This window comes from Lissotriton vulgaris, chromosome 11, assembly GCF_964263255.1.
Source record: "Lissotriton vulgaris chromosome 11, aLisVul1.2, whole genome shotgun sequence".
NCBI classification, from domain to species: Eukaryota; Metazoa; Chordata; class Amphibia; order Caudata; family Salamandridae; genus Lissotriton; species Lissotriton vulgaris.
The window spans coordinates 786,323,480-786,350,066 of record NC_141699.1 but is presented as its reverse complement, the minus strand read 5'-3'; the positions used below and the strand labels follow the sequence as shown (position 1 = coordinate 786,350,066).

The following is a 26,587-nucleotide window of genomic DNA, read 5'->3' as shown; positions in this document are numbered from 1 at the left end:
CACCTCTCCCAGATAGCCGCCCCATCCCAGAAGTGATGCATCTGTCACAACTGTCAAATCGAGTTGTGGAAGGGAGAAGGGCCTGCTGTTGATCCAATCTTGATTCGTCATCCACCATGGTTCCTTCCGAGATCTTGACCACGTTGGTGAGATTCCTCTGATGCTGTGCCCACTGCAACTTCAGTTCCCACTGTAGAGCCCGCAAAAGCCACCTGGCATGCTTTACCAATAGGATACAGGAAGCCATGAGGCCCAAAAGCCTCAGAGTCAGTCTAACCGAAATCCAGGATAGAAGAACATAGGGATCATAACCTGAATATCCTGGACTTGCTGCTCGACATGATAGGCCCGAAACTGCACTGTATACAGAACAGCCCTGATAAAAGGGAGTGTCTGAGAAGGAGGTCCAGGTCCTGATCGAAGAGGAGGAGGTCACGGGACCTCTCCCGGAGCCCTAAATGCTCTTCGTCCCACTCAAGTTCATCAGGACACTTGGGGAAGTGGAACATGAAGTCCAAGCGAACTTCATCTTCACCTCCACTGTCATCCGCCGACAAAAGAGGTAAGGAGTACCGAAGCACTAGGCATGATTCTGCAGAGCTGGAAAACACACAAGATGATGGACGGAATATTGCACAATGGCAAAACATTCACCCCAGTCACAGATCTGAGTTTAATCCATCGTTATTTTGCTCACCAAGCGACCCCAGTTCAGACATGGCAATATGCAAATCAGTCTTGACCCTGTGCCTCATGGGAACAGTCCAGACCGAACTGCCAAGCCATGTCTTCCCTGGACCGGAATCAAGCATCCTAGGACCAGTTTCTGGCTATCAGCCGTCTTCAGCCAGGATAGCTTGACTCCAGTGGCGTAGTGAGCACGGTACCCACGTCTGGGCATACCCTTCCCACATAGGGCGAACAGCAAAACACAAGATGATGGACGGAATGTTGCACAATGGCAACATTCGCCCCCAGTCACAGATCTGGGTTTAATCCATCGTTATTTTGCTCACCATGCCACCCCAGTTCAGACATGGCCATATGCAAATCCGTCTTGACTCTGTGCCTCATGGGCCCAGTTCAGACTGAACTGCGAAGAGCTGGAGCCAAGGTTGACTTTGTGCCTCTCTCTCTTTTCGGGCGCCGGAGCGACTCGTGCTCAAATTAAAGATTTTTATGATGCAATGCGCTGCGTATTTGAGCAAGCCGACCCCTCTGGTAAGCCCTCTGTCCCCCGGGGTCGCAAGGCGCCCCATCGAATTTGATCCCACGGCTCCGTCCACGGCGCCAGTGAGGCCTCAGTAATCCAATCCCGGATCCGGGACACTGCTAGTCATGCCAATGCGACCTTCCTCAGCTTCGGACCTGAAGTCTGTGCCACCTGTGCCCACCGGCGTTGCCACATGTGCCCACCAGCGGTGCCAGTGCCATCCTTATCCCCGACGACACGGACATCAATTGACGCAGATTCCGAAAGAACCCAGGAGTTCCATGTTGTCCCCTGAACATTTTGAGGATTTTTTAGACTCAAGAGAGGAATGGAAGGGGTCTATGGAACCTTTAGAACACCAGTATGTTTCAGCAGAGCAGATTGACTGGTATCAGGAACTTAGGGGGGCCAAGGGACTGGACACTTCACCAGATACTGGCATGCTCTCTCCGCTTAGTGGCTATGGAGGAGGTGGCATAATATGCCATGGTGGTTAAGAAGGCAGCCAAGATCCTCTGACTGGAGTAGCCCTCTGTGCAGGTCAGGACTAATCAGACCAAAGGGCTTCAACCTGGGGCTTCCACCTCTGAACCCCTTTTGCTCTTCAATGAGGCACTTACTGATGTCCTTCTAGGCACGTGGTTCACGCCTAGCACAGGGGCTCCTGTGAATAGGACAATTGCACGCCGCCATCGCCCGGCTCAGGGTGACCCAAAGTTCCTCAGCCAACACCCCACTCCTGAAAGCTTGGTGGTGCAGACTTCTACCTCCCATGGCGAGTTCCCTTCCGCCCCTCCGGGTAGGGAATCAGAGGCTGGAATCACTTGGAAAGAAGATGTTTTCTTCCTCCAGCCTGGCATTGCGGTCGGTGAATACCTCATGCTGTTTGGGCCAATTCTCCCACTCCCTTTGGGAGACGGTTGCACAAGTGTCGCTACAAGTCCCGGAGAAGGCCAGGACTGTGCGCTCTCAGGTGGTTAAGGACGAGAGAGATGCAGCAAAATTTGCCAAAAGGTGTGGCCTTGACACTACTGATTCGCTGGGCAGAGCAATTACATTGAAAGTGGCCTTGCTGCGCCACGCCTGGCCTTGGACAACTGGCTTCTCCAACAATGCCCAGGCAAACTTGATGGACATGCCGTTTGATGGCACCCGGGCAGCAAGGAGCTTCATAGTCCGCTCCCACAAGGCCTTCTAAGCCATAGCCCGACAGTTTGAGCACAACTTTGAATTGTGGTCACGCTGGAGACACCAGAGACCGACTAGGTGGGGGGTCAGTAACTGGCATCATACAGTGACAGGCACCACACGATTTAAATCCTGTCTTCCTCAAAGACATCCTCGCACAAAATGTTGAAAAAGTTCCAAATTCAACTAAAAGTCGAAAAAAGCACACCAAAAAGAGACAGAAAAGAGACAGAGAGGTAGCTCTTCCCGGAACGGTGCTTAACTGGCACGGAAAGAAAAGAACTGACGTCCACGTACCTGGGTGTCTCCTATATAGTGACCGTGATGTCATAACCGACGCTAACGACGCCGACGTCACGTGGAGCCACCTGACAGCGTGTTCAAGTGGTATTGCTCGAGCAAATGTTTATGGATCCAGCCTGATGCCTGGGATATTCAAAGGTAAGGAATCTGCAGCTAGAAGTCTCTATCAGATGCACAATTTGCATGGCAAACATTTTCAGAGCTCAGCTCTGTGCATCTGCGTTTGTAAAACCCTCACTTGACACAAACGAATGAAAGCCCACATTTGTTTAATCATGCGGGCACAGGAAAAACAAGTGCCTCGAGGCAGAATGCGAAGGGAAGACGGGCGAGAGAGACAGAAGGACAAGCGTGCATGGCTTAGGAAGTTGAACGCTAGCTGCTGGCAACAAGGGTAGTCTAACGCACAAGAGTCGAATCCAGGCATTATGTACTCCGCTCTCGTGCTTTTCATGTTCATAATTTTCGAATTGTCATTAAAAAAGAGGGCAGTTACACATGCAATTAATAGTGCTAAGAATCAAGAGATGTGAGATATGTAGAGCTAAACAACAAGTTATGAAGGAAACCTTCCTCATCCTACACTTCCCCCTCACACTAAACTGAAAAGAGCTCTGTTTATAGAATGCTCCTTTCCTTCCCTACCCACTGACTTGCTGTTTTGTGAGATCACTAAACATGACACCAGTATTATTAGGCTGATAAGTGTTCTTTAGACAAAGCAGTGTTTTGTTGCAGCTGCAGGCAACAAGCATAGCACATAAAACAATAGAAAAACGGAAAGAGTGAACCTGTCAGTGTCAGATCCGCAGAGACGGGCCGCTGATGATATACCATTTACTCATCTTCAGCGTCTGAACATTTATTACATAAAATATCCACTCCGAGTGCCTACATGTGAATTTGTTTACTGTGAAAAACGTGTAATTCAAGTTTTTGTTGTCCTTTAATTGCTAGCTGGAGCCGGCTCACAATAATTATTAGTCTTTAAGAATTGAAGGGATGAAGTGGCAGAGGGCTAGGCACCTTTGTACCAACGAACAATGCTTCGAGACCTGCTCCGTTTCAGCGTCTGGGAGGGCGGTTTACTCGGCGAGTTTGATGGTGCGGATTTAGCTGGTCAGGAGTGAAAGGTTGCACGGGGTCCGCTTGTTATGAGCATTTTGTGCCTCTGTCAAGTGGCGGATTACGTTCTGCCCGATTACTACAGTGAAGTAGTGTGGCTCACCGGTTAGAGGCGGCAGACCCGAGAGCAGAGGACGGCCCGGGACCAGGGTTCGATTCCCGGCGCGGCAGGTTTCTAGACCAGGGTCAGCGGACTCGATAATTCTCTCGCCTCGGTGCCCACTCTGATCAGCGATCACACTCGCCAACTCTGGGCATTAGCTTGCCTCATCTTCACTAACGGCCCCACCAGACCGCCGGGGATGCCTGGTCTCACCCTGGAGATACCCATAAAGGGACCATCTCTCAGGGAAGCCAGGAAGGGTTTCGCAGCGGTCGAAGCGCCTTGGGACCCTACGGGTAAGTAGTGTGCTATATAAATGCCTATACATTTACATACATTTACATATTACTATATGGCTTTTGAAGAGCAGGTGCTTTGTGGAAATGCATTTCATGTTGGTATTGGGAATGCGTTTTTCCAAAGCCTTTTCATTTGTGCTTGAAAAGCGAAACAGCAATTCATTGCTGTTACAACGCAAAATTGCAGGAACAGGAGCCCTCTGAAGCATCTAATGTAAATCAGAGTTGGGGGGCGGGGGTTAGAGGGGGAGAGCGCAGCTGTGCCTGCAATGCCAGCTACAACGAAAAAGTGATTAACAAAAGAGTGCTTTGAAACTGTAAACAAAACGTACAGAGTAATGTTACATGTAAAAGGGGCTGTCCTCATGGAAGGTAACAGAAGAGAGGGAAGTATTAAACAGGAAGGAGGAACTAACAAAAGAAACCAATGAAATTAAAAAAAGAATTCTGAAAGACACAACAAGGAGCAAATGAAATGCATGGTCAGAACATGGGCGGAGCTTAATGTCCCGATCCTGAATAAACTGTTGTATGTTATAGGTGTTTAGGTCATTTTGTGTTCTAGTCTAAATTTATGTTTGACAATGTTTCTTTGAAAATTGTGGTTGTGGTTTTGTAATAGTTTAACTGTGATGCTTGGATAAATTGATGATTTTTTTGATAAAGAAGTTAATTTTTTCAAAAATAAAACAAAGAAAATGTAAACGGACGTTTCTGGGTCACGTTGAGTTTTTTACGTGAGCCCTAAGGAAAAATTGACTAAAGGAATAGCAGTATTGGCATGTTTGTTATTGCTTACATATCCTGAATACAGTATATCTTGAACTGACAGCGCAAGCGCTGCCTAGGCAAGAACTAAAAAAAATTCCCTTAGCCAGCGGTAAGTGAAAGGGCACTGGCCGCAGACAGGAAGCAGTACTTGGTCCATGCCCTATGGTAGGCATGACGAAGCCCCAGGAGGGAGGAAGGAGCAGGAGCCGCTGATCAATTAGAACAAAGGCAACAAGAGTGACATGGAGGCAACCAATGGTAAGTAACAGGTGGGTTCTAAACCCATTTTAAGATTTTTTTTTGTTTATAAGAGATTTTACAAGTACTGTGGAGGTAAAACCTAAAAACACCTAAGTTTCCTACTGAAGAATTGGTCCTGTGTTATGTCATGTCAGCAGTGAAATCACCGATGAGGTCCCTTCTGAGGACATTCCTGTACTTGGAGCAAATAACTGTTGGAATTACACTCAATAAGCCTCGATTACATGGTCTGTAATTTGAAGGCTACTAGAGCTCTACAACGTGTAGTTGTTTACACTAGGGATACTTACAGGAACAAGAATGCATTTCCACTGTCTGCAAACAGATGGGGAAAAGTGCAATTAATTGTGCCTTCAATATCGACGTTTATAATGTTATTTGACAAGTCATCTGTAAACTTCTGTAGAGTCATGAGCAATGCATTTGGGGAGGGGAGGTAGGGAAGGTGTGTTTCTGGAACCAGTGAAATTTTAGAGTTTTAGGTTTTCATTTATTACCCTAATGCTCCGTCATTATTAATTTCCATTGGTTGATCTCTATGCTACTTGTTATCAGAGAGGCAAACTAGAACCTTTTCATAATAGGGTAGTCAATGATAGTCACACACCTAAATAGTTCCAGCTGAGTGTGGGATCCAACACTACTTTAAGATTGGACCAATGCCAAGCGGGATCCGAGATGGCCGTGTAGTCTCGGAGCTCTGTGTTCGGTGAGCCCTTAGTCAATCCCGCTCCTCCATCCTGTTGTCCGGAGTGCATCCCCCGGGCCCGGAGGTGTTGCGAGATCTTGGCCACCGATCCGTAGTGGTCAGCAGCCCCTGTAGAGGCATTGTGACGGCCGACCTCGTTCTGCCAGGTGTGGGCCCGCAAGCCGGGACCTGTAGTGGTGGCTCCGACCCAGCTACTAGTAATTCCCCCACCCCCCGGTGGATAACTAGCCATGCCTGCTGAATTGACAGCGCAGGCTGCACTGCATGGCGGAATTCGTCGCTGTGAGGTGAGGAGCATACGGCTGGCCCCGGAATCGCTATTAGTAAACTGCGGCTGTGTTACTGGATGTCCCCGCCCCTTCTGTGCTGGGCCTACTGAACGCTGCGCTGCTGTGAGGGGCCCCACTGGTGTTTTGTGGATATTGTCGCAGGTGGAGGTTACAGATGTGTGGCGGCCCGGTTATTAGAGGTTGGGGCTTTCATCGTTGGGGATTTGTTGTAGCCTTGAGGGGGGAGTGGTGGCGGAATTGACTTGTGGAACGCTACTCCCTTGGGCACTCATCAACTTCGTGGAGAAGTTCCTCTCCCCCTGCCCCTCGTTTGTTTATCCGTTCCTCCTCTGCCGTTTGATTTTCTGGAGGTGCATCTCGGCGTTCATATTATTGTTGGGCTGTGCTGTTCGTCCGTGCTGCCGTGGACTCTGAGGGGCCCTTGTTCGGAATTACGGTTACCCCTGATAGCGCTCTACTCATCTGGGCATGGAGCGGGTGAAGGGCACTGGCACCAGAGGGTCTAAACCAGTTCAATCAAATAAGCTTCGCAGGTACACAATCACTAAAGACATGTCAAAAGGACGGCTGTCGGAGGACTCGGTGAAGGGTGCGCTGGCTGGAGATGAACCTGAGCTCACTCTTAAGGATGTCATGGACGCGATATCTGGGGTTAAAACCTCGCTGGAACATAATATGGATTCAATGGCCACAGATATTAACCTAATCCGTGCAGATATAGGGAAGCTAAACTAAAAGGTAAAGCAGGTTGAACTTACCCCTTCTAGTCTTGTGGAAGACGTCTCCTAGTTGCAAAAGGAGGTCGGAGAGCTGCGTGATTCGCGTGTTGCCTTTGACCTCAAGTTGGATGACTATGAAGGCCGCCTTCGTCGCAACAATCTTCGCATCCTGGGTGTACCTGAAAAGTAGGAGGGGCAGGCCCCAGACCTTGAGGATCTTATACTCAAGCATCTGCAGCCGAAGGGCCTCAGCAAGTTTTTCGTTATTGAGTGGGCACACAGGGTCCCGGGCGACCATCCCAGACCGGGGCGCTCCCCCGTGGCCCATGTTGGTCCGAGTCCTGAACTACCGAGACAGAAATGCTATCCTTCAGTGCTCAAGAGCCAGTGCTCCCCTTAAATTTGAGAATGCTACTATTGCCTTCTTTCCCGACTTCACACAAAGAGGGCAGAAGCAACGAAAATCCTTCTTGTCAGTGAAGCGTGACCTGCTGGAGAGAGGCATGAAGTACTCTATGTTGTTCCCGACCCATCTTAGAGTTGAGGCGGATGGCAGGGCATGTTTTTTTAATCAGCTGGAGACCGTGTCAGAGTGGCTTGAGTTTCGCGGCCCTCCGGATTGAGCGGACCAGGGAGGAGATGGTGACTCTGAGGTTTAACCTTCCTAAATGGACGTCCAGCCGTGTGCCTTAGTTGTGTGGGGGGAGTGGGGGGGGGGGGGGGGAGTGTGGGGAGAGGTGGGACGTACTGTATCCTTTATTTCAATGGGGGGGGGCGAGAGGTATAACGTTTTGCATAACTGTATTCTAACAGACTTTTCATTATGACTTTATGGGTGCTGACCGGAGCTCTTATGACCTATCCCCCCAAGTACTTTTCTGTTCTTTCTTTTGAATGTTATGGGCGACAGACACTCTGCGTTTTTTAATGGGCATTTCTAAGCCTAGTGGGCAGGGCGGTGGGGGGGTGGAGTTGGAGAGGGAAGTTCGTTTCACCAGTTGGGTGGATTGTTGTTGGCATCAGCATATTGTACTTGAGTAGCATGCAGCAGGCAGAGGATTGTCACTTCCTTTTCATCCACGATGATGGGGGGTAGGAAACTGAAGGTTTTGAGTTGGAATGTGAATGGGTTGGGGGACAAAATTAAACGTAGTGTGGTTCTTCAGTATCTTAAACACCAGGCACCGGATGTGGTTCTGCTTCAGGAAACACATTTAGTCGGTAATTCATGTAAGGCTATGCACAGAATGGGGTACAGGTTGGTGGCACATGCGGGATTCACGTCTGGTTCCAGGGGGGTGGGTATCCTGACGCCGTGGGAAGATGTTAGTTGGAAATATGTTGGCATTACAGGTCGATGGGAAGGGCAGGTTCTTACACTCTTGTCTGTCTATGTCCACCGGGTATGCAGTCCACTTCATTTGCTGATTTGGGAAAGCTTCTGCTCGAATTGCCGGTTGGGCTGTTGATCTTGGGGGGTGACTTCAACGCATTGATGTCTGGAGCTATGGATAGACATCCTCCATATGATATGGATCGGGCCAAGCGATGGCTACCCGACTTTATTGATGCACTGGGTTTAGTGGACGGATGGAGTTACTTCATCCTGATCAGAAGCAATACACATTTCACTCCGGTGCCCATGGCAGCCTCTCCCGCCTGGACTACTGTTTGGTTCCGGCGGCTCAGGCATCTTACCTCACTGAAGCTGTTCATCTCGCCAGGGGTATTTCTGATCATTCCCCGCTTTGGTTCCGGCTTTGTATCGCATTGGGAACGGCAGGTAGTGTGGCCCCCATTAACCTCTGGTATCTTCGTAATCCCAAACTTCGCAAAGACCTTATCAAAGCTTTAGATGATTACTTTGTGGATAATGAAAGTTCGGTGTCCTCTTCGGGAAGCCTTCAAAACGGTAATTAGGGGCCAGGCTGTGTCACTGATAGCTGGAACAAAAAGGGAATGGAATAGAGAGGTTGTTGATGTAGAGACTGAGATTGGTCGTTTGGAGGGGGAACTGGAACAGGAGGTAATGCAGGCTAAATTGCACCTTTTGAGCCTTAAACAATATGATTATAAATCACTGGTCACTGATAGTGCCAGGGCTCTTGGCAGGGAGCAGCAGGGCAAGCTTTATGACCTCGGGGATAAGGCAGGGAAACTAATTGCTTGGTTGGACAAAAAGGATTGGGCTGACAGTGTCGTCCCAGAACTTGTTACAGAGGAGGGAGCTTCGCTTACGGATCCCCAGAGTATTGTTGATAGCTTTGCGGTATACTTTCAAACTGTTTATACCTCGGTCTCAGATCGACCAGAGGATGACTCATTTGTTTCTTCGGACATACGGCTCCCTTGCCTGTCCTGTGAGGACCGCAATTTTATTGATAGTGCCTTCACAACTGATGAAATAGCCCAAGCTATTCGCTCTTTGAACTCAGGGAAGGCGCTGGGACCAAATGGGCTCCCAATTGAACTGTATAAGCTCAGACCCGATAAGCTGGCACCCTACCTCAAAGGTGTGTTTGTTGAGGCCCGGGAGAATGGGATCTTGCCCAGTGATCAGAGAGTTGGGTCAGTGGTGGTGATCCATAAGGTGGATAAGCCCAAAACGGCTTGTGCCTCTTATAGGCCCAATTCTTTATATAATGCTGAGCCCAAAATTCTGACCAAGCTTCTCTCCAAGAGGCTGGTGAAAGTGGTCAGACCAATCGGGCTTTATTCCTCATAGAAACACGGCTCTGAATTTACGTAGGTTGCATGGCGTGATAGCCAGGGCCCACACCCTGCAGGAACCGGACGTTATCGCTTCACTTGATGCAACCATGGCTTTTGATACAGTAGAATGGTCCTATCTGTGGGAGGTCCTGACTAAATGTGGATGTGGCCCTGAATTTATAGGCTGGGTGCGCCTGTTATACACTGAGCCACTCGCCCAAATAGTCGTTAATAATCGCGTCCTTTCGTCTTGGTCGCGGCACTCGGCAGGGCTGCCCTCTCTCTCTCCTTCTTTTCTCGCTGGCCTTGGAACTCTTGGCAGCTTGGCTTGGCTGCGCTGGGAGCCATCTATCCGGGGCATTTGGTGGTCCCCTGATTGGGAGGATCGAATTTCCTTGTACACGGATGATATTCTGCTTTATTTAACCTCTTCCCATAAGTCCCTAATTGTTGTGAACGACGTCCTGGCCCCGTTTGGTAAGAACTCCGGACTCTCCATTAATTGGGGGAAATCTCTGCTGTTTGTCCTCAGAGGAGAGCCCCCGATCCCCCCGCAAAATTGTCCCATTCAGATTAGTACGGACTGGTTTAAGTGTTTGGGGATTTTCACCTCTCTTGACCCAGCATTCAGGTACGCCAAAAATCTCCTTACACCTTTGCAGAGGCTTAGGAGTGACATCGCTAACTGGAGGAAACTTCCACTCTCCTTGTTGGGGCGAGACAGCTCTTTTCAAAATGATGGCTCTGCCTCGTTTCCTTTATGCCCTTCAGAATTCCCTGGTTGTAGTGCCGACTAGCTACTTCCGTGAGGTGGAGGGGTTGCAGCGTAGCCTCTTATAAGAAGGCAGACCCCGTATCGCTTTAGCAAAATTGACGCTCTCCTGGTATGATGGAGGCATTGCCCTCCCTGACATTTAACGGTATTATTGGGCTACCCAGCTGGCCGCGATCAATCATGGGACATATGGCCCCGTTGCCGATCCCGGCTACACCACGGATAGATGGCTTCTCCCTGAAGGCAGATATAATAGGGCATTGTACTCTAAGCCAACAAAGTTAGATTTGACAGGACCGACTAGGCATGTGGTTCGGATCTGGCACGATGCCACGAGTTCTTTGGGATGGAGGGACAAGTTGACACTAGCTACCCCACTTTTTGATTCGGAGCGGCTGGGTAAGCTTTGGAAGACGAGAGGGTTTGATAAGTGGGACCCGATAGGAATCCTACCATTAAAGACATCTGGAGCAAGGGGAGGAATAAGTCATTTGAGGACATGCAGAATGAATTTGAGCTGACGAGATCTGAATACTTTCGCTATGCGCAAATTCGACATTCACTACAGGCGGCCCTGCATGTGGACGCTGACCTTCCGGAGGCTTTGCCCCTCGAGGATAGAATTTTAGATGGTCACCTCCCCGAAAAAATGATCTCCCTGATCTATAAGAAGTTAATTAATCACAGGGAGACCTACTTAGCGAGTTGAGGGATAAGTGGGTGTGAGACGGAATAGAACTCGATGACGAGGACTGGCAATCAGCTGTGTCTTCTCCTAAAGTGGTTGCCATTCCTGCACGGCTGCGGCTCGTTCAATTAAAAATATTACATAGGGTCTATGTTACGGGGCCCCGCCTTGTACAGATGGGTCTGTCTGATACCGGATTGTGTGGTCTCGTGGGGACGTTCCTCCATGTTATTTGGGAGTGTTGATATATTGCTGAGTACTGGCGTAAGAATCACAATACTATTCATGAAGTTTTGGGGGTCTCCCTGCTACCAGAGGCGAGGAGGTGCCTCCTTAACATAAGGGAACCTACTGACCTTCGCTCCGCACAGACACAGTGGGTCACATTGAGCTTCATGATAGCGAAAAGGAACATTGCCCAGCAGTGGGGATCAGAACAGCCTCCCACCCTTGAGACCTTGAAGAGTAACTTAGATTGGAGCATGTTCTGGGAAAAAACAGTTTTTATGGCAAGAGGTCGCCCTCGAAAGTGGGCTTCAATACGGGGACCCTGGAATAAATATAGAGGAGAGATCTGTGTGCCACCGCCCCCCGGGCTAAGTTTGCGCAATATAAGTCTTATTCCATTCCAACGCAGATTTGATGTACCCCCATCCCATAAGGTTCCTGACGTTTATGTACTCTTGTGCCCAGTAGCCCCGTGGGTGATGTGTTGAATGTGGCATTCTTCTGTACTGTGTTTTTTTACTGATGCTTTGTTTTAATAAAAAGAAGTGTTAAAAAAAAAAAAGATTGGACCAATGTAATTCTTAACGACCACAATATTTTTAAATATAGATAAAAAACACTAAATGTGCCAAATATTTTGATACATAGCCAATGTAAGCTAAAAACTAATAACACATTAAAGCAAAAAAGAGCATTTTAAAAAGTTGCTACAATGTAAAGAAAAAGCAAAAAAAAAATAGCAAAATTAATCAAGGAAGGCAGTAGCTCTAAGAAAATGAAATTAAACACTAATCATTTAAGGATACTAGTCTCTTCTGTGTAAGGTGCTTTTAGTCACTGTGATGCCATCTAGCAAGGCATCAACTGTACATCGGCCATCTTGTAGAAATTCATCCTAAAAACGAGCACATCATCTGATACAGACGTTTTCTCCCCTATGAAGGTCTACGTCAGACATCTGTAGAACCATACGTGCCAACATTTTAAACCTGTAAAGTGGGAGTTGTAAAAAAAAAAAAAAACCAACAACACACAAATGTATATTCCTCATTGACTTCTCTTGAATCAGAAGCCATTTTAGTCTGGAGACAACTAAACTAATGCCATTTTTGGCTTTAAAAATTGGCATCTCCCATCTGAATCGGGTCTGTAGGCGTGAACGGTAGAACTACACCTAATTTAAGACCTCAAAATCATCTACCTCCAAAAACCTACTGAAAATTCTATCTTCAGAAAAGAGAGCTAGCTACACACAAAAAGACAGGCAAACCTCCGGAATAACAGACTACAGAGAGAAGACATGCTCCTGACATAATTATGACTGATATAAATCAAAGTCTTTTACTCCATTAGGAGAAACGCTATAATAATAGAGCTGAAGGTTCCCAGTTGGCAGTTGCAGTTTCTTTTCCATTCTTATGCCCTGCAAACGGGCTGGTAAATCCAAGGCTCTGGGAAAGGCTTTTGGGAGACTACAACTTTCTACTTTTAGAGAGTGACAGTGAAATGTCTTCTCATTGGGTAAAAAGGGTAGTGCTTCTTCCTGGTAGGAACCGTTTTAAGTGGGCAAAAAACTTAAAATAACAATTAAAATGTCAATTCTAAATCTAGGGCATTGCAGAACAGAATCTAGGAGTTCTACTACAACCCAGCACTAATTCATACCTCAGCACATTACAGTAATATAAGGCAGACAAATGAGATCTCATCAAGCCTGGGACGGCGTTGTGACCCTGGAAACCAATTGAGAAAAGTACAGTCAAGTAAAAGTTATAAAAGGAAACTACTATGAAAATGCAAACGTGCAGCCTGATGGAACAGGCAGTATCATGAGGAAAAAGACCTGGGGATATATATATATATAGGGACAAGATGGGCATAGGTGAGTGGGAGGTTAATACTTTCAGCAAACTGTTACGACTATTAAAGCAAACCCATAAATTCATTCCAGGTTTAAAGAACACAGGATTTGTGGTATCGAAAGACAGGGCAAATATCAGAGCTAACTATTGGAGGCACAAAGCCCTTTGACTAATCAAGAACAACTAGGAATTGTAAGACAACACAAGGTTCAGTTACAACCTGATAATACTGGGAGTCCACACATCCCTGCAAGAATGGGGTATTAACCCTCTTTGAGCATCGGATGGATAAGAGGGATCTAAGCAACCAGCTAGCTTCAGCTATTTATAAGTTCCTCATCCAAGACATTGGGTCTACAAAAATAAATACAAGATAGAACATTAAAAAACAAACAAGGAACATGTGTTTGTGAGCGGAATGGACTGGCATCTTCGCAAAAGCAAATATCAATCAGTTATGCTGCTTGGAAAGAGATGACACACATTGTTTCCCAGCTGATTTCACACTCCTATTACGCAATTAAAATGGAATGACAAACTACAGAAGGTGGAGAAGCTGTGGGAACAAGGAGACATATTTTTGGGAAATGACGTAAAAATGTAAGTAAGTATTTGTACTTTAATATCAGGAATAAAAAGATAACATTTCTTCTCCTCCCTCCCACCTCCAATGGTTAACCCCACCCATGTGACCCTCTCCCGTCCGTTAGTTCTCCTCCAAGCTGCGCTCTCAGTGTTGCTTACCCACCATCTTGACCATCTGTTTGATTTTTAGCCATGGTGCACAGCAATATTAAAACCCATTGGTAAAGCCAATAGATCCCAAAGGCGCGTTTGATTGCCTTTGCCAATGCACGTTAGTAAAAGCCTTAAGAGAACAGAGCAACAAGGTTTAGATCATTCCTGGCACAAACAATGAATAAGTGTTGCCAGATTTACACATACCTCCGCCACATCAAATCTGTCAGTTTGAAAGATGTCCAAACTTTATCTGAAAGTAAAAACAACAGCAATAAGCCTTTTAATGAATAGAGGTAAAAGATGTATATTTATACATTTTCATTGAAAAAACACAGTTCAAGGTCAGTAGGGCGGCCGGAAAAACGTGGAAATTCACCAGTTCTAGTGTGCAATACAATCCACACCATAACTCATGTCCATCCCATATTTTGTTCTTTGTAGGTAGAAGCCTTATGTTTATTTGGTTTACATGCCATCAGTAAAAGGTACATTGTGCATGGCAGGGTGTGACTTATGGCATGGATAACGGCGAATATCAGGACTTTTTCTGGTCTGTGTTCGCCGAGTTCTATTTGGCCTCCAACTACATTTTTTTAAACAAAATTAGTTTTTTTCCCTTCAAGACATCCTTAATTCACCAGCTATGTAAAGGATTTAACTAAGAAGCCCTGCGTCCTTCAGCAGTTCACAGCGAGGTCTGTTTGCAGTGCTTGCCTAGCCTGCACTGAGAATTTCTTGCTGCCAAACTGCATGCAGATTTACCGAATAGCACTAAGGTTATTAGTGTAAGTATTTATGCCCCCATTTATTTTTGCCTGCCTACCACCATGACTGATCTGCTTAAACCTGGCATATCCCACAGAAAGCTAAATAGGCTCAAATTCTGTCAGATTTCTAAGTCTTCAAACTGTGCCAAACGACTTAGCAGATTAACGTTCCTCTGACACCCGGCTTCCTTGAAATCTGTCCCACAACTTTGATGGACCTGTATGATACTGAGAAACTCAAGAGTAGGCTAAACATTTTAAATGTCTGCCAAATTTTGTGCAGATCCATAAAAGGTGTCAAAGTAATTGAAAAGATTTGACTCCTCTCTGAATCCTCACCGATATGCTCAAAAACTGAAATCCCAACACTGGATGCAACTTTCTGTCTTCCACATTTCATGCAAATTCATCAAACAGCGCTTAAGTTAAAAGCAATTGACCCCCCCCTCTCCATTTAACATAGCTTTTCTCTTTGATGGATTTGCACAAAACCTGACATACCAATAGAGACCTAATCCTCCCAAGCCGCTGGCAGATTTTTGAAAATTCATGCTTCACATTCAACAAGGAAAATGCTACTTACCAATATGCATCTGTTCTTGGCATGAAGAGCTGCAGAGTTACACACTGTGCATAGATGGCCACCTAGTGTTGGGCCCAAATGTTTTCAGTTTGTTTTTGTTATAGAAAAGTCTTTGGAAGTCAGAGGATAGGTGACTCCTCCTTTGGATCATACTGCGCATGGGCATCGGTTCAATCCCCAGAATGTTTTTCGCCATTAGGGAAGTGATGGAGTCTTACAAATTACATGGACATCACTACTTTCTTGTATCTAATTAGGATAATACTGGAACAGATGAAGGTGGGCGGGTGTGCGTGTGTAACTCTGCAGCTCTACATGCCAAGAACAGATGCATACTGGTTAAGTAGCATTTTCTGTTCGAGGCATATGAGCTACAGATTACACACTGTGCATAGATTGTATATCAGTACCCACCTTTAGCGGCGACCACCCGTATCTGTTGCAATTGTTTGAAACAGAGTTTTTAGCACAGCCTGGCCCACAGTGGCTTATTGTTTAGTTTGCACATCTACACAATAGTGTTTTGTGAATGTGTGCGGTGTAGACCATGTAGCTGCTTTGCATACATCATCTAGGGGAATGTTCCCCAAAAATGCAATTGAAGCCCCTATTTTCCTTGTAGAATAGGCTTTGGCAGGAATAGTTAACGTACGTTTAGCTTTGTGGTAACAGATTTGTATGCATTTAACAATCCACCTAGCTATCCCAGATTTTGATATTGGGTTACCTTTATGTGGTGGTGAAAAAGACACAAAAAGCTGTTTAGTTTTACAAAAAGTTTGTGTCCTTTCAATGTAGTAAAGCAATGCTCTTTTGACATCCAAGGTGTGAAGAGCTCTTTCTGCGAATGTTTGTAGCTGCGAGAAAACGACGGGCAGCTCAACAGACTGATTCAGATGGAAGGGTGAAATTACTTTTAGAAGGAATTTAGGATTAGTACGTAGAACCACTTTTTTATGATGCATTTGCAGAAAGGGTTCTTGAATGGTAAATGCTTGTAGTTCACCAACTCTTCTGAGAGAAGTAATAGCTACTAGGAAAGCTACTTTCCAAGTTAGGAATTGCAATTCACATTCATGTAACGGTTCAAAGAGGGGTCCCATTAACCATGTCAGAACAATGTTTAAGTTCCACACTGGTGAAGGTGGTGTTCTGGGAGGGATTATTATTTTGAGTCCTTCCATAAAAGCCTTTATGGCAGGTACTCTGAAAAGAGATAGATGTGGTCTATTTTGTAAGTATGCTGCAATGGCCGCAAGGTGCAGTCTGATGGACGTGTACGCTAAATCACACTTTTGAAGGTGTAATAGGTATCCTACGATGTGTTGAATAGACACATCTAAAGGATTGATGTGGTTCTTTTGACAGTATATTATGAACCGTTTCCACTTAGCTGCATAACATGCTCTAGTGGTGGGATGTCTAGCTTCTTTAATAACGTTTATACAGTCTGGAGGGAGGTTAAGGTAACCAAACTCTGACTTCAGGAGCCAGATCGCAAGGTTGCTGCACTGGGTCCGGGTGTCTGATCTCTCCATGGTTCTGCGTTAATAGGCGTGGAGATAGGCTTAGTTTCTGGTATGGTACTACAGAAAGTTGCAGCAGCGTGGTGTACCACGGTTGTCTGGCCCAAGTCGGAGCAACTAAAATAAGTGTTAGGGAATGTTGCTGTAGTTTGCGTACCGCGGACGGAAGTAGTGGGAGAGGAGGAAAAGCGTACGCAAATTTTCCGGACCAGTTCATCCATATCTCACTGCCTTTGGACAGTGTCTGTGGATATCTGGCGGCGAAGTTTGGGGCATTTTGCGTTTTCGTGGGTCTATCTGAGGTTGTCCCCAGAGTTGAAAGAACGGTTTAAGAACTTGCGGATGAAGTTCCCACTCGTGGATCTGCTGTGTCTGCCGACTTAGCAGATCTGCCATCGTGTTTTGTGCTCCTGGAACATGTTGGGCTAAGAGGAAGATCTTTAGTGGTATAGCCCATCTCCATATCTGCTGCGCTAACTGAGAGAGCTGCAGCAAGTGTGTCCCCCCTTGTTTGTTTATGTAATACATTGCTGTCATATTGTCAGTGCGGACTAAGACAGCTTTGCCTGACACTTGCTTTTGGAATGCTTTCAGGGCTAGAAATACAGCTAGTAACTCCAAATGGTTGATGTGGAGTAACCTTTGTTGCAGTGTCCACCTGCCTTGCATGGTGTGATGCAGTAGGGGAGTTCCCCAGCCGGAGAGCGATGCGTCCGCTGTTATGACTATTTGAGGAACTGACTCTAGAAACGGTCGGCGTTTTGAAAGGCTTTTGGTGTTCCACCATTGCAAAGAACGATGTGTCCGACTGTCTACCAACATTAAGTCTGCTAATTGACCATGAGCCTGGTTCTATTGTCGTGCTAAGCACTCTTGAAGTGGACGCATTTGTAGTCTTGCGTGAGGTACTATGAATATGCAAGATGCCCTCATTCCTATGAGCTGCATGAACACTCGAGCTGGAAGTGAATGTTGCAGTTTGAATTTTGTTAGGAGAGTTTGTACACTTGTTATCCTGGCTGGAGAGGGATACGCTAGTGTTAATTAGGTGTTTATTGTAGCGCCCAGATATTGTTGTACATGTGACGGTTGCAGATGTGACTGTGTGATTTACTGTGAATCCCAAGTCGTGGAGCAGTTGAATTGTGGCGTGAGTGTGTTGTACACACTGGCTGTATGAGCTGGCTTTTATGAGCCAGTTGTCTAGATATGGGAAGACGTGAATATGCTGTCTTCTTAAGTGTGCTGCAACTACTGCTAAGCATTTGTTAAACACCCTTGGTGCTGTTGTGACTCCGAATGGGAGTACTTTGAATTGGTAGTGCTGACCGTCTAGTATAAATCAGATATTTTCTGTGCGCTGTGTGGATAGGAATGTGGAAGTAGGCGTCCTTGAGATCCAGAGTGACAAGGAAGTAGTCTTGTAAAAGGAGCGGAAGGACCTGTTGGTGTGTGACCATATGAAAGTGGTATGACTGTATGTACCGATTTAGGGGTCTGAGGTCTAGGATAGGCCTTAGAGATCCGTCCTTTGGGATTAAGAAATACAGGGAGTATACTCCTTTGTTTTGCTGATGCATTGGAACTATTTCTATTGCATTTTACGGCAGGAGGGATAGAACCTCCTGTCTGAGTAGTATCAGATGTTCTTGTGACATTGTACGCTGTCTGGGTGGTATGTTTGGGGGGTACATGTTAGTTCGAGACAGTAACCTGACTGAATTATTTGTAGCACCCAACTGTCTGATGTGATGTTTTCCCAGGCTGGTAGGTATTGTTGTAGTCTTAGCCCGACAGGAGTGGAATGGGGCGGGGGGGAGTCATTGGGCAGGGGTGGAGGCAGAGTGGGAGTTGTTGTTCTTACCTCTGCCCTTATTGTTGTTACCTCTGTAACCACCCCTTTGGTAGCCCCTACTGTAGGTGGATTGTGTAGGGGCTTTATAAGAGGTTGAGGTTGAGTCTTAAGAGTATCCCCTGGTGGTGCCTTTGTAAGATGAGCCGCAAAATGACCGTTTGGGAGCCTACGACTGCATGGCTCCCATAGATTTGGCTGTATCTGTATCCTTTTTCATCTTTTCAAGGGACACATCTACTTTAGGTCCGAATAAGTGTTGCTCATCAAAGGGCTGGTTAAGTATAGCACTTTGGACTTCAGGTTTGAATCCTGAAATGCGTAGCCATGCGTGTCTACATAACAAACACTGGTATCAACTGCTCTAGAGGCAGTCTGCGGCATCTAGTGCACAACGAATAGAGGTGTTTGTAATATTTTTCCCTTCTTGGATAAGCTCATTTGTCTCTGCCTTTACATCTACCAGGGAGGTGTTGCATTAATGATTCTAATTCATCGTAATGTGCCCTGTCATATCTTGTCAATAATGCTTGTGTATTGGCAATACGCCACATGTTTGCTGCCTGAGATGCAGTTCTTTTACCTGATGCGTCAAGGAGCTTAGACTCTTTATCTGGTGTGGGAGCTTCACCTGATGTTTGTGAATTTGCTCTTTTGCGTGCATTAGAGACCACAAGAGAGTCTAATGGTACTGGCCCTTTAATATATGCTGGATCTGAAGGGGCAGCTTTATATTTTTTCTCTATTTGTGGGTTGATGACCCGAGTTCTAACTGGGTCCTTGAAGACTTCTGGAGCATGCTTAATAACTCCCTTAAGCATGGGTAAAATTGAGGAGACCTTTGTGCATTCTTAGTCTTCATCTACAGGGTCAGTATGTATGTCTACCCCATGGTATTGTGCAGCCCTGTGTACTAGCTGATTAAATCCAATAGTGTCTTCTGGTGGGGAAGGCCTAGAGGGATATATGTCGTCTTGAGGGACATTAGGGACGTCTGGGGTGTTATAATCATCCCACGGGTCAGGTGAGCCTGGAGGAATTGAGGGATCATCTGCACTACCCCCTATATCATCAGAGCTATCATCCCTGTTATCATCATCTGCTATGACAGAAGATGTAGGGAGTGCTGTGGTAGGGGAGAAGGTGGTGATGGCACATGTGGAGGAATAGTGAAGGACTGGGTTCTTTGGACCCAGCGGTGCCAGGGCACAACACCTGAAACCTTCGTGGGTAACCTGCTCCGGCGTACAAGTCACAGAGACACGGGACACTTCCTTCGGCGTCAAAGAGTCAAGGTTTATTTACTGCAGGGAACACAGAAGTCACAGGAAGTACATCGAGTGTAGTTCGGGGAGACTGCTTCAAATTGTATTTGTGGATCGCTCCTTTTATACAGTTTTTACCCATAGGATAACATGATACACAATAGTTTACAACCTGGTTCCCACAAGTCGCTCTCAGAGGGGTCGCTTAGATCACTTTGAAACACACAAGATCCGGAACATAAGTGCGGAAACATTTGGCGGTTCCCAACTGTAAAAACCCATCTTCCCACCATTAGCAAATTCCAATCAGCAGTAAAGTAGATCGAAATAGGAACGAAGACAGGTGCAGAGGAAGACGGAGACAGTAGGGAGATCGGAAAGGGTGTAAAAGGGGAGGTGTCGGGAGCACGAGATACAGGCATCAAAGGGACGTGCCTAATGAGATGCACGGCTGAGACAATAAGTCCGTGTGGCAAGATGAGCCTCGAGCGGCGCCATCTGCCTTACAGTAGCAACCCCCTCGTCATAAAGACACTTTCAAAGGACATGTGTCTTCCGCAAATATCTTGGGAGTCCCAGGGTCGCGAAGCGGACAGCGTCCGTTCGCTGACTACTTGAGGGCAAGAGACAAAATGGATGCCGTATCTAAGATGGAACCCGTGGGTACAGATGAAAAGCCCACGTAACAAACGAACGGTTTAAGTTAGCACAGCGAAACTGCGCACACTTACAAAACTCGTCATTTGCGGTTCATAGATACTAGACTCGACCATATTCGTGCGAGTCGGAAACACCACTTACAATTGTCACGGAACCTCAGACGCTCCTTTTGCCCTCATGTAGGCAAGCACTAGTCGGAATCATATTCGATATTCATCAGACCATCAAGATGTCGTTGTAGCATAGCTCTGTCCAACCGAGTCCCCTTGGTAACAGATGGTTGTCTCATACACGTTGTAGCACAGAGGCCACATAAGGCAGGACCACACTGCACACAAAGGCAACACGTGAACAGGAACACTACCACAACCCCGATGATCGTCAGAATCTTCCAACCCCAAGTCGACATCAGGTCCCAAAACCAACCAAGTAGCGTCCAATCCCCTACATCCACGTGTATGGATTCGGAGATCTTGTGCAACTTCGAGATGGCTTGATAGACAGTAGGAGCATTATCTGGAATGAAAATGCAACAGCTCGAATGGATCACTTTACATACCCCACCGCGATCTGCTAAGACAACATCTAAAACCATACGGTTTTGTAACGTCATAAGTCTCTCCGCCTGAAGTTCTGTGGTGATATTACCAAGGGCACTGGCAGTAACATTAGCTGTCGATTCTACCACTCGAGTCAAATGTCTCAGGTTCCTACTATTAACCATAGGTCCCCAAAACGGGAGGAAACCCTTGAAAAAGTCTCCTGCCTCTTGACCGGCAGTATCCTCTTCGCTAATTACGCCTCGTACAACTCTAGTCTTATGATAATCGGCATCTACAGTAAACGTCGGAGGCAACAGATTTGCAACAAAACATGAGCCCATGAAGTCTGCGGGCAACCATGTGTATGCACGATCATGACAGATAAAGTATGTACCCTTGGCAGCCAGAAACACAGGGGACGGGGACATTGACAGAACGTAACTTTCAATGCAAGCACTTACTCCAAGTGAGGCTTGCGAGCCACGACCCACAAGACAAAGATTACCAGTGTGGGGTACGACCCATATTGGAGGCGAGCTTTTAAGCTGCTTTTCATTAGTGAACGTACTATATTCCCCTCTATCCGGTGCCCTATAGGCTTGTACCTCTGCCTTAGGGATGAGAAAAGCATCATGGATCTCATCTTCCATATCCTCTATTGCCATCGATAGCACCCACTGGTACGAGGTAGGACCAGGTTTGGGGGAACGTTCTGGAGAGGGTTGGAAACCTAGTGCGCTTCGAAGCATTGTTTGGTATGCTCGAGCTGACCCTTGGGAACTATACGGTAACACCAGATATGGAATTCCCTTACCCGTAGTATGTGGCATCAACCCACACACCCAACAATTAGTAGTGTTAACCACTAATTGATGCTGATGGAGGAGCTGGATAAAGGAATTGTTGCGGAATTCTACACGTCTAGCCTGTTCGTGTTCCGGTAAAATGTGAAAGGAATGGGGAGAAACAGTAGTAGCAGTAAGAGTAAGATTAGGGTAAGAAGTAGGAGTAGGGGTAGGAAGTAAAAAGTAAGACATAGCATAATACACCCCACCCGCCAAGAATGCAGAAGCAGTTAAAAACAGTACAAACAACTGGGATACAAAACATTTAGTACGACTAAGTTTCTGCAGTTTGACTCTATACGCCTGAGCTCCTTCCAAATCGTTCAGCTTCGAAAATGCCATTTCCCTACGACCGTCCGCAACGTTTCTTGACGCACTTCGTTCTGTGCAGCAATGGTCAATTCCCAGGAGTTCCTAGGAACCGACGGTCTTTAACCTAGCGTCAAGACCTACTGTCCAGAAGGAAGTACGCGCGCGGCCCTACGGCCCTCAATACACAATATGTATTTTATTTAGCACAAAAAATCAGCTGTGGAAGGAAAAAGATGCAAAAATCTCAATATGTGTACAAACAAGTTTCAACGATACGAAATGTTCAAAGTTGATCAGGGGAAACGAGGATATTGCAGTTATCAATTTCAGCAAAGCAAGCAAATTTTTATTTGTCCTTAGTGTGAGATCGCAAAGAATATCGATGTTTCCCGGGACGTGTCTGCTCGTCAAACAAAGGATCTGTCGAAGAGACAGCGTCCTGCTGATCAGTTCGTTGGTCTGGTCTTGAGTCTCTTGCTGACAAATGTTCAACAGTGGCTTTCTGCTGCGCTGAGGGTTCTCCAACAAGCTGTGCGTCGCTAAAAGGTACAAACGCCGGCAATGTTTCTGTTTCTGTTGACGCAATGCCTTTCCTTACCCACGGGTCTGCCGACAAAGGAATAGGGACTCGCTTACAATGGGTAGCATGTACCCAATTTTTCCGCCCCTCAAGACGAACGGCAGTCCTCGTGGCCAGGAGCACCTGGTAAGGTCCGGTGAAGCGAGGGTCCAGATTGTTTTTTCGTGAAAAATTTCGGGTAACCACCCAATCTCCGGGCTGGAGCTGGTGGCCTGGACCCTCCGTCTGCGTCGGCAAGGCGTCGTAAACCTGTTGATGAATTAACCTCAGTTTAGCAGTCAAGTCATGTAAGTAATCAATCAACATCGGAAACTCAAGATCAGAGAATATTCCTGGCCTAGGAACCCCCCACACATTCGCAGGACGGCCGAACACTATTTCATAGGGACTGAGCCCTATTCGGGAGTGTACAGTCGCCCTAGTTGACAGTAATGCTAGAGGCAAAGCATCAGGCCACGAAAGTCCAGTCGTAGCTTGAATCTTCGCTAATTTTAGTTTAAGGGTGCCATTGTACCCTTCAACCAATCCAGCTGACTGGGGATGATTGGCGCTATGGAATTTCTGATTTATTCCAAGGCCCTTACACACACTCTTCATCACACTTCCAACAAACTCACTTCCGTTATCTGACCACACGACTCTAGGCATTCCATACCGAGGAAAGTATTCCTTCAGTAGGATTTTCGCAGTAGACAAAGCAGTATTATCTTTGAGGGGATAGGCCTCGATCCATCGGGAGAATGCGCAAACCACAACCAAAACGTATTTCAGGTTATTGCATCGCTCCATATGGATGAAGTCCAATTGGATCACCTCAAAGGGATACAAAGGAGGAGCAAAACTGCCAGGGGGAGTTGGGGTTCCTTTGCCAGGATTGTACATTATACACACCATACAATTCTTCACCAAACGTTCAGCACACTTAGTAATTCCATCATTCTTCCACACATCAGCCAACAACTTGCAAATACCTTTCGCGCTAATATGTGCTAACCCGTGTGCCATTGTTACAACGGCCAGTACATACGCATCAGGCAACATCCATCTTTTCTGATCTGACAAATCAATCCAGCAACCATTCACATCCAACCTTCCCGTACTTTCTTTCCACTTCATCTTTTCAGTGTCGGTGGCCTCATTCTGAATTGCTTTCACACTCTCTATAGTATTCTCACACATACTTGATTCTGTAGGCCACCTAACCGAATTCGTCACATACATTCGAGTGCTAAGGTTCCGGGCAGTCTCCTTAGCAATCTCATCTGCAAACGCATTACCACGACCAACATCATCCGTCACTTTACGATGCGCACTACATTTAACAATTGCAACTTGAGCAGGCAAAGTCAATGCATCCAAAAGATCGTTCACAAGCTGGCCATGCTGTATTTTCGTGCCATGTGACGTCAAGAAACCACGTTCTCGCCACAATCGTCCGAAACTATGCGCTACACCGAAAGCATACTGACTATCGGTGTACACATTCACACGTTTACCTTTCGCTAACACGCATGCTCTAGTAAGAGCGATCAGCTCTGCAGCTTGGGCAGAATTCTGATTCAATCTCGCAGTCTCAACAACAGTATTCAATGTCACCACAGCATAAGCAGTAGTCACATCACCATTCGGCAATTTAAAACATGACCCATCCACATACAGGGTGCCGTCAGGGTCTTCCAATGGGGTGTTTTTAAGGTCCACTCGACCTTTTGTTTCCTCTTCTGTACGCAAGTAGCAGTCATGTTCTGTTACTTGATCTGACTCTGCACTAATTGGTAACAAAGTTGCCGGATTTAGGACATTACAACGTTTTATCTGAATGTGGCTTGCCAAGAGCGTCAATTCGTACCCAGACAACCTCGCACTCGTCAAGTGCTGAGTTTTCGTACGGTTCAAAAGAGTATCGACTGCATGCGGAACCATCACCGTAAGCATATTATCCATGACCAATCCTGCTGATTGTCGGATGGAGACCGCAGCTGCCGCAGTTGCTCTCAAACAACTCGGCAATGCTCTAGCTACTGGGTCTAAGGTCGAGGAAAAATATGCACATGGACGTTGCTTACCACCAAAAGGTTGCGTTAAGACGCTCAACGCACAGCCTTCTCTCTCGTGAACATATAACGTGAACGGTTTGCTGTAATCAGGGGTACCTAACACAGGAGCCGAACACAATGAATCACGTAGTTCAGAAAAACTTTTCTGACATTCTTCCGTCCATGGTAAAGGAGTCGAAACATCCTTGCACGTAAGAGCCACCAATGGTTTCGCTAGCAATGAAAAATTAGGAATCCACTGCCTGCAGTACGATGTGATACCTAGAAAGGCACGCACATCTCTTTGGGTTTGTGGCACAGCCATGCGCGCAATCGCTGCAATTCTCTCTGGGGTCAATCTCCTTCCCTCCTTTGACAATAAGTGACCTAGGTAGGTTACTTCTTGACAACAATATTGGAGTTTAGAAGGTGACACCTTGTGATTTAACTCACAGAGATGTTGCAGCAACGACACTGTAGCAATTTTGCAAATGTCCTGAGTATCAGCAGCCACCAATAAGTCGTCGACGTATTGGATTAAAGCCGCACCAACCGGCAACCTAAACGCATCCAGTTGACCCTTCAAAGCTTGACTGTAAATCGATGGACTTTCACAGTAGCCTTGAGGAGCGCGTTTGAACCGGAAGCTACGTCCACCAAGAGAGAAACCGAAAAGGTCCCTGCTCTCTTCGGCAATCGGGATGCTGAAAAACGCATTTTTCAAATCAATCACCGAAAACCATGAAGCTGTAGCTGGAATCAGAGTCAGTAGCGCCGTAATGTCAGGCACAACAGGGAATTGAGGAACCACAATTTTATTCACCTCCCGTAAATCGATAACAAAACGATAAACAGGCGGTTTGGTAGGATCAGTACGTTTAAGAATGGGCAGTACAGGACTATTGCACACGTTTCCCCGAGTTTCTTCAATGACATCTTTCTCGATCAAATCATAGATGATCGCTAACAAAGCTCGTTCACCATCAAGGGAGATACGATATTGGGGAATACGTGGCAATCGCACATTCGATTTCAACTGAACAACATAAGGGAAGATATCAAGTAGGCCCACGTCATTTGGACCCGTCGCCCACAAAGATGCAGGAAGAGAACTCAATTCCGGTGGAAGCTTATCGAGGGACAAGTACATGGGAGAGACTACCCTCTCTCCGAACGTAAGCTTTACACCCGCAGGAGAACAATACAAAGTCGCATACAAGCGTTTAAGCAAATCCAGACCCAAAAGATTTTCGCCACAACCAGTAGACAAAATCAATGGAGCTTCGAGCTCACGTGGCCCAATTTTAAGGGGCAAAGGGCGCGAAACTGGATTGCTAACGGGGGCGCCAGAGAATCCAACGGAAACATTTGTTAAGCCAGACAAAGGTGCGCCAGGGAGTTTCGAATGCATGATAGAACTGTTCGCTGCACCAGTGTCCAACAGAAAAGGCTCAACGACGCCCGATGTAGCAACTGCGACGTAAGGCCCTCTCTGATCAACCGGAACTGATACCACTCCCTCTCCTTGTCTTTGGCTGTCCTAGTAATTACTATCGTCAGGTCCCTGATCGACGTAATAATCGTCTACATTGTACTGCGCAGATCGTCCTTGCGATGATCCACGTTGATCGA

General features: G+C 46.5%; 1 protein-coding gene across 4 annotated transcripts in view; it reads right to left on the bottom strand.

The window, feature by feature from the left end:
* NCK1 (NCK adaptor protein 1) overlaps nt 1-26,587 on the bottom strand; it is a 742,357-nt gene that overhangs the window by 348,156 nt on the left and 367,614 nt on the right. For all 4 annotated transcript variants that reach the window (XM_086943909.1, XM_086943911.1, XM_086943910.1 and 1 more), the window contains one exon: nt 14,192-14,237. The gene's annotated coding sequence lies outside the window, so the exon portion shown is untranslated. The remainder of the gene's footprint in view (nt 1-14,191; nt 14,238-26,587) is intronic.